Genomic DNA, 8,965 nt, shown 5'->3' with positions numbered 1-8,965 from the left:
CCCCCCCCCCCCCCCCCCCCCCCCCCCCCCCCCGCCATGGCCAAGGAAGGCACTGCTGTTGGGGGTGTCATGGACATCAACACTGCTTTACAAGAGGTGAGGAAGACCGCCCTCAGCCATGACGGCCTAGCATCAGACAACGCCCAGCCCCTCTTCGAGTGCTTGCACCCAGCTGTGATGAGGCACTGTAGAACAAGTTGGTGGAGGCCCTTTGTGCTGACAGCAGATCAAGCTAATGAAGTTGATGACAAGAAACCAGGGCAATGGGCAGGCCTCCGTAAAACTGACTGAGAGGGAAAACCCAGTTGTGTGGTGGTTAAAGACGATGGCAAAGAGTCTCAGGCCAAGGATGTCATTGAGGAATACTTCCGATGCGAGAGATGAAGAAATAAAAAACTTGGTTCTTTTTCCTCAGTAAGTAAATAAATACATGCATAAATGCATAAATAAAATACGGTGAGGTATGAGAAGCAGCAGCCCCTAGGGATACACGGTAAATACAAAATAAAGAGTAGCTCTGTAGTTCTACAAATAATGAGAAATATGGCCTCCTTCCCCAAGAGCATGTATCAGTGGAGAGCAGACATAAAATTGTCATGGAAAGCAGTAAGCCCTGGGATCACTTAACACCTCCCTCTATACCTCTGGGCAGGACTGGCTTGGTTAGTGAATAAGCAAGTCTGGAAAAGAATAACCTTGGACTCAGTAAGCTCATGTTCTTTCGCATCACCCGTGATAACATCTAAAAAACAACAGTAGTCACCTCCTACATATCCCCGTGAAAACACTTAGATGTTTCTCACGGACAGATTTCATCTCTCTCTCAGGGTTCTAAATTCTTAAACTTTTAGGGTCAAGCTTCTGCTACAGTCCTAAACTCTGCCTAGGCAGCCCTATGGAGAGGGAAACAGTGCTTTCATAAACGGAGAGACAGTTTAGCGGGGACACTACCCTGCTGGCCTCGGTAGCCAATCGTCCTGGAAAAATACCAGACAACGACAGAAAAACCCAATCCTGAATCCCCAGCTTATAAGACATTTTGTTTCTTCTCTTTGAATTCTCCACTCTCTTTCAAGTATACCACTGACCTAATCTTCCCTCTCCCCAAGCCCTAAAATCCTGCAGTGAGTTTAATAACAATAAGCACCACCAATTACACTGGGATAAACTCTGGGCATGCATTGTCCCGTTCAGTCCTCACATTAACTCGATGGTGTAGGTACGAATATTATTCCTATTTTACAGGTGAGCTTCTGAGGGTCAGGGAAGTTAATGTCATTCATCAATTCACTGGCAAATGGTGAAGCCAGAACTTAAACCCATCTCTGAATCCAAAGCCAGTTAATCTCTGTACCTAACACTGCCTGGGACCTTCCTCCGCCCGAACCTTCATTGTCACCCGGCCAGTTTGGAGGATGTCTTTGGCTATCCTCATTTAAGTATATGCTTCTGTCTTTTAGTCTACATTCATATTTAGTTCAGTTTAATGCTATGCTGAGCTATGTAATAGACACAAAGAATTCTGCTCTTAGTTTGACTTAAAACTTAAAAAGTTAACTTTCTTTCACCAAGTGAGATGGGTGTCCATTTGGACAGTAAATCCCGGCCTTACTTCCTTCTCCATACAAAATTAGTGGACACCTTAGTAAAGCACCGGGCATGAAGCATTAATCCCTTGGTTCTGTTAACTACTAACTCCCTGAAAAGCCCACCAAGATCACGTGTTGGTCAAGCAAAGCCAAGTTCATTGCTTATTGCAGTAAGGGAGAGTACCATCTTGATAAAGTTTTAGTGTGTCTCAGAAGGGAGACTTCAAGGATGGATATAAGGTTTAGGCGATCTGGTTTAAGGTGGGATTTTCAGTGTGGGGGCCTGATTGTGACTGGGCCAACTTTTGATATAATAGCTTAAGATTGGTGAACTCAGCAAAGCTTGGATTTTGAAGGAACTCTTGGTAAGTAAACAACACTTGGATAAGCAATCTGGTTTTCACAGTTGAACAGTCTATTCTTCAGATAAATGAATTCTCAAGATGTTCTTGAAACAAATATTTTGCAACTTTATCCTCCTGGGCAAGAACTTCCCATCATAGAAAGTTATGCTAAGGTAGCCAGTCCTATTTCATGTAGTTGCAAGCAGCTTTTGCTCAGGTCTTTATGTCTCCTATCTGTAAATAGAGATGATTATAACACTTACCTCACTGGGCTATTACAAGGTTTAATGAATTAATGGCGGTAAAGGACTTAGAAGGGTGCCTGGCCCACAGAAGGCGCTGCGTATGTATTTATCATCATGTTTACAACCTAGGACATTTTATTTAGTCTTGCTCTTGCCAGACTGAGGCAGACTTTCAATCTAAATGGATTTTTGAGGATGTTACTCTAATAAAGTCAGCTTTATAGTAATAATAGTCATGCAACAGCTCTGCATTACTTTGATTTTGAAGTCATTCTGACTAAACTAAATTCACAAAATGTACGTATCTTGCCCTAGCTTTTATCTCTCCTGAATTCCAGATATGTATTTCCTGTTGAAACTTAGTTTTCTTACTCATCTTTCCCACTCTAACAGGACTGAAGACAAAATGCAGTTGACCCTTGAACAGTGTGGGTTTGAACTGCACTGTCTACTCATATGCAGATTTTTAAAAAATAAATACTGCACAATACCATAAATGCATTTTCTCTTTCTAATGATTATCCTGTCTCTAGCTTATTATAGATACGGTATGTATCTATAATAATATGTGTTCCTTGAATGTTTATATTGGTAAGGATTCTGATCAATAGTAGCTTCTATGAGTAGTTACATTTGGGATGGTCAAAATTTATATGTGGGTTTTCAACTGTGTGGGAGTGTCATGCCCCTGACCCCCACGTTGTTCAAGAGTCAACTGTAATCTAAGATTTCTTCTCCATCCTCCCACCCAGGCTCCTGTCCAAGGTCTCCTTCATTCAGCAAATATTTGTTGAATACATTTGCATTCCAGGTGCTGTAATCAGCACAGGGAATAAAATGGTGAGCAAAACAGGCATGGAATCTTCCCTCAGAGAGCACACAGTCTACTGGCAGAAATGGACATTAATCAGATGTAAAGTGCATTGGCCCAAGTGGTACTGGGGAAGGGGTGACATAATATAGGTATATCGTGAGATCTGAGATTGCTTGCATCCATGCACCTTCAATGGGGACTAAGAACTAAGATCGCCTATGTCAACATGGCTTCATTATTTGTTCCAGGAATGCTTGTCCAGGGAGCCAAGGCTATCTACTAGTAAAGACTCTTATTGTTTGCTTTAGGAACTTTTTAAAACCTATGTATCTGAACTTTAGCTGTTCCAACAGTTTCTCAGGACAATAGATCACTTAACTGGCAAACTGCTCAGTCATCAAACACCTGTTTACTTATCAAGATTTGCTTCAAGACTTATCTTACCCTAAATTCACCAATCCTAAATTATTGTATCAAGAACTTTGCCTAATCTCAGTCAGATGCCCTTAAAACAGAGTTGAGTCTAGACCTCAAAACCCTATAAATATCAGCTCCTGATTTCTGAGATATTTCTAAGTTTTACTTGATCAGCAGCTTATGCTCGTGGTCTTTTGGAAAGTTTACAGTCAATAATCACCGAAAACTGAAGAGGTGCCATGAAATAAAAACACAGGAACAGAGTGGATAACAAGGAGCTTGATCAAGAATGAGTGGGGAAAGAGAACTCAGGGAAGGCTCCGGAGGAAATGATATTGGAATGAAGAACTTAATATTGAGGAGGAAGTAACTGGACAAAGATTAGAGGAGGAAGAGTGTTGTAGGCAAAGGCCTTGAGTTGGGAGAGAGCTGTATTTTTCTACAATGGAAGGAAGTCTATTACGGCTAGAGTGAAGGATAGGAGGAAACAAACCCCTGGGATCAGGGCGGGGGGCGGGGGTGGGAGGTCAGTCAGACCATAAGGACCTGGCATGATATGTTGAGGATTTGGACTTGAATCCCTGAAAGTAAAGGGAAACCACTGGAAGGCTTAAGGCAGAGAAGTAATCTGTTCTGATTTGATGCCTTAACAAGATCACTCCGGCTGTTGAGTGGATAGTGGATTGTAGGGGAGCAAAAGTTGATGGGAGACATGGCTAAGAAGTGCTATAAGACTCCAGAAAAAAAAAAAGACTAAAGTGGATTTGACACCCTTATTGTAATTCAAATATATCCTGTTTACATTGCCCCTCCCCATTTAGGCTTCCTCCATAGCTTCTTAACTTAGTCCACACCAACCCAGATCTACAATCCACCTGGCTCTCTCCTCGCAGTATCCTGGTCTAAAAAATGGGCTAAGTGTTAGCACATATGCTGCTCACTTCATTCAATAAATAGTTTTGAATACCTGTTATATACCCAGCATGTGCTAAGTCCCAGGAATTTACTCATGAGCCAGACAAGCATATACTCTGTCCCCCGAAACATAGGATCAAGTAAAGTGATGCATATCAAAGCTCTTTGAAAACTGTAAAGCTTTAGCTGTTGTATGTATTTTTAATTTTCTGTCTATTATGATGTTTTGACATGTTAAAAACAAAAACAACACCTTTCTGGGGACAGCCTCTCCCCTCTGAGGCCTGCCAGTTCTTAGAGATAGCAAAGGACCCAGCTGGGAGCATGCCTTTGATACACAGACTAACCAAGCCAGAGCCACACCTCCTCTATCTGGCCCTACACCCTAGGAGACAATATTCTTTTGCCTCAATCATCCTAGGGCCAGATGTTAGACAGCTAGAGACCACCCGAATAGTTTAGAGCCTGCTGAAGTTATTCAAACATTGTAGCCGATCCTAGACTGTTCACTTTCCCCTGCCTTTCCTTTCTCATGGAAAGCCCAAAAGGGCTCGAGCCTCAGCTTTCCCTTTGCTCCTGTCTTCCGCCACCTGACCCAAACCTGGATCACTCTGTGACCCTATGTGGCAAGAGGTGACCTTGCTATACTCTACAATAAATTTCATTTTCTTGCGCCTTTCCTGTGTTTCCTTTTGTGGCTGTACTTGACTGACCATTGCATAAAAGAGCACAGACCACCGCGTTAGCACTCTTGATTTCAAGTGATGGAAACACAAGTCAAATGGCTTGAACAAAAATTTATTTGTATATATAATTTATTAGCTTATGAACCTGAAAAGTCTAGGAATAGCCTGGTTTTTGGCATTTTTGGATCTAGGAGATCAAGCAATGACATCAGGGACCCATATCTTAGGACAGGGACCCTGTCCATTTCTTAGACAGGCTACTTCCTCGTGAAAACAACATGGCCACAAGCAGTGCAAGAACGATCTTGCAGAAAGAGTCCATCTTTCATAGAACTCTGAGGAGAAAGTTCAGGATAGAATTCTGTTAGGCCTAGCTTAGGTGATCTGCTTATCCTTGCAAGCTGAGGCCAATGCCAACCTTGATATAATATTCTGGCCAGGTCTGGATCATGTGCCCCCTCCTAGAGGAAGAAACTGGGGGGGGGGGTCAGTCCTCTGGAAACATATACCCTCAACAGCGTTTCTATTGGTTGATGTGGGAGAAATTTGGATCCCACTGGAACGTTTGCTGGGCAGAGAACCACAGCAACATATTCCCACACCAAAGATGTTGCAAATAAATATTAGACTCTATAATTAAGACCCAAATATCTGATGTCTGTCTCATGATCAACATAAATACAAGACAGGAAGGAAAAAGAAATATGAAGAGAATAAGAAAAATGAAATAAAAGCTGGAGGATGACACAGTATGGGTCAAGAAGACGATTTTCAGGACGAGAGACCTGAAGATGTTTTTAATTGGGTAGAGGTAGAGTTAAAAATACCAGAGAGAAAGGAAAAATCAATGGAAAAAGTCAAGGAAGAAAGAATAAAGAATGTAGGAAGAGGGTTTTAGTCTTGGGGAGCAGCAGCTCATCTTTCGACATGGGAGGGAAAGAGGTTTTGATGGGTGTGGATGTGTTGAACCTTGAAAAAGGTTTATTTTTGCCTTGAAACATCTCTTCTGTAGGAATTGTCTTCATATTGTCTCACAATTTAATTGCAATGTTTTTTTCTTAGGGTCGCGCGAAATAATGATGCTTCTTACAATCCATCATCTCTTCGAGCTGATGAAATGTGGCCGGTCATTATGCCCATAATCTGAGGGCTTTCATGCTTGAGCACATCCTTGCTCTCAGTTTTCTGAGCAAATGAAATAGGGGATGAGATGACATAGTTTGCTAGTTGGGGTGGGGCTGGAACTTGGGCTCAGTCAGTACACTCGTGGCTGTGGATTGACTCTTAGCTCATCAGTGACCAGCAGGGTGCTGGGTCAAGTTGCTTTCTCTCTCTCTCAGCTTCAGTTTTCTTGTCTATAAAAGAAAAGTACCTCACTCCTGTGTTTGAGGTAAAGATTAAGTGAAGTGAATGTAGGGGGAAAAAAAGAAAAATAACTTAGCACGTGGGCCTGGGCTATAGAATGTGTGAATAAAGGTTAGTTGTTGCTATTGTTGTTCATATTATTTTTGGTTCAGTGAGGTGTGAATGTTTGGAATAGCTGCCATGGCAGTGCTGAGAACCCACTTGGGAGGTGAGACAAGAGATCTATAGTCGGCCTGTTGGCGGAAGTTCCTCCAGCAGAATTCAACTGAACAGGTATAGGTGTGGCGACGGCAGGTTGTAGCGCCTGATGTTGGGCTGGGTGACATCAGCAACATGCCATTCATGCCGCCGCTGCTGGGCCTTTGCCTTTCCTGTTCTCTTGCCAGGAACGCCTTTTCCCCGTAGCCACATAGCTCACCTTCTCACTTCACTCAGACTCTTCCTCAAATGTCGCTTCTCCAGGAATGCACTCTCCACCCCACCCTGCTTGATATTTCCTTTAGCACACGATGGCACCAGGGGAGAAAAAAAAATCTTACTTCTACCCTTCTAGGTCCCGTAACAAAAGACAGATTAGTGAGAGGAAAACAAACAGAAGTTTATTAACATGTATTCTCACACAGACACGAGAGAAACTCAGGGAAGAGTAACTCAAAGAGGTGGTTTGGAATTTGGGCTTAAACACCATCCTCAGCTAACACAAAGGAAGAAAGGTGTGGAGGCGGGGGAGGCAAGTTATGGGAAAGTGACCAGGAGAAGTATGGTAAACAAGGGTAGGTTTTGTTATGCACGTTCTGTTGGTGCTCTCTGCCTGGATGAGAGTAGAATCTTGTGATTTCATCCTTCTCTTTCTGGATCAGAGAGGAAGACACCTTACAAATGGCGATGTATTTTACAAAGGCAAATTTCTCTTACAAGAAGATAGCTTCTATTCTGTTTTTAAAGCTTCTTCTGTATCTGCTGTTTTTCAAAATGCAAGATAATCCTTATGCCAAAAAGGCACATTTGGGGGCATATTCTGGTCACCTAAAGTCATATTTTGGGATGGCATATTCTGGTATCCTACAGCCCTAACATTTTAGTACATTTTTACTTGTTTGTTTTCTGCCTGCCTTCCTGGCAAGTAAGGAGGCAGTTCCTTCGTTGTGCTCCTTGTTCTAGCTCCAATGTCTGGTACAGAACGGACGCATAAATAATTGTCAGACAAACGAATAAATGAAGGGGGTGATTGGAGTAATTATCAGTGGTTAAGTTTGCAGTGGAAGGAAATGAAGCTGGAAAGCAGTTGACATACACACATTCATTCATTCAAAATGATTGCTTGAGTGCCTACCCTGTGCCTACTCTGTTCAAGGTGCCGGAGACGGATCAATGAAGAAAACAGACAAAAGTTGCATTCTCCAGGGTTTCTATTCTACTGAGGGAGAGAGAAAACAAGCAAGATCAATAATTAATTATGCGCTGTGTTAGAAAGGAAAACTAGAGCTGGGCAAGCGGCATCTAGAATGCAGGGGAAAGAATGAGAGGTTACAATTGTAAACTGAGTCGTCAGGGGAGACTTGACAGAGATCGTCCTGTTCCGGCACAGACTGGAAGTTGGTCGTGGAGTGCACTGAAGCTCTGAGGGTGAGGCTTTTCTTAGATAGAAGGTACAGCGATTGCAAGGGGCCGGAGGCAGAGGCACACTCGCAGCGTATGAGGAATAGCCAGGAGGCAAGACGGCGAGATGGCCTGGAAATGGGAAGGTTGCAGACGCTGTTCAGGGCCCTGGCAGCTAGTAAGCACTTGGGATGTGATTCCAAGCAATGGAAAACGGGGCAGCTTTGTAGGTAGTAGAGTAAGATGGTCAGGATTTCGTTTTAAACAAGCTGAGAGATAACTATCTTCATTTTAGAACTAAGAAAACTGAAGTTCAGAGGGCAAGGTTATTTATTCATAATCACAGAGCAAGTGGCCATCCCGGGATTGGAACCCAGGACAGCCTACATTTGTATTCTCAGTCAACACATGCGCTGTCTCCCCCCCGAGGATGCATACAGCATCGGGCGCCTCATTCACCAGGAGAGCAACAGTCTCTCTCTTTGTGGGATCTGAGAGTCAACAGGAACTATGCGCTAGCATCTTTCTTTGTGAGTGTGTCCTTCCAGCCTGAGGGGAACCACTTCCATTGCCCACCCCTCTACCTGCTGGGTAATACAAAGGAATAAGAATGGCACCAAAGCACCGTCAGCCCCAGCCCCAAACTGTGGAGGAAACTGTCCTTGAAATGTCAACTCCTGCCGCCCACACACACTTGGTGAAGGAAACAGCTTCGCTCCCAGCCACTGATTTTTGGTGCCACGTCCGCACCCTGTGATCCCAGATACAGGCATCCATGACCCAAGGCTAGCCCATCCACTGGCCAGGCTGCGATATACTGCGGTAGCAGTATATATCTCTATATAACATTCTGTAATATAGAGATATATTCTGTAACCCACGGGGACTAGACCATTCGAAGAGATCTGTTTGACAGTAACGTGAACAGGAGCAAATGCGTGAGCAGAGGACGCTGTTGGGTAGAGAGAGGGGGCAAAGAGCCAGGCACAGC

General features: G+C 43.5%; 1 pseudogene; it reads left to right on the top strand.

Annotated features, from left to right (window-relative positions):
- The first annotated feature begins 36 nt into the window (after window positions 1-36).
- LOC121104351 lies at window positions 37-430 on the top strand (annotated as a pseudogene).
- Window positions 431-8,965: the final 8,535 nt, after the last annotated feature.

Source organism: Ursus maritimus, unplaced genomic scaffold (assembly GCF_017311325.1).
Source record: "Ursus maritimus isolate PB19 unplaced genomic scaffold, ASM1731132v1 scaffold_21, whole genome shotgun sequence".
Classification (NCBI taxonomy): domain Eukaryota; kingdom Metazoa; phylum Chordata; class Mammalia; order Carnivora; family Ursidae; genus Ursus; species Ursus maritimus.
This window is presented reverse-complemented; position numbering and strand designations above follow the sequence as displayed.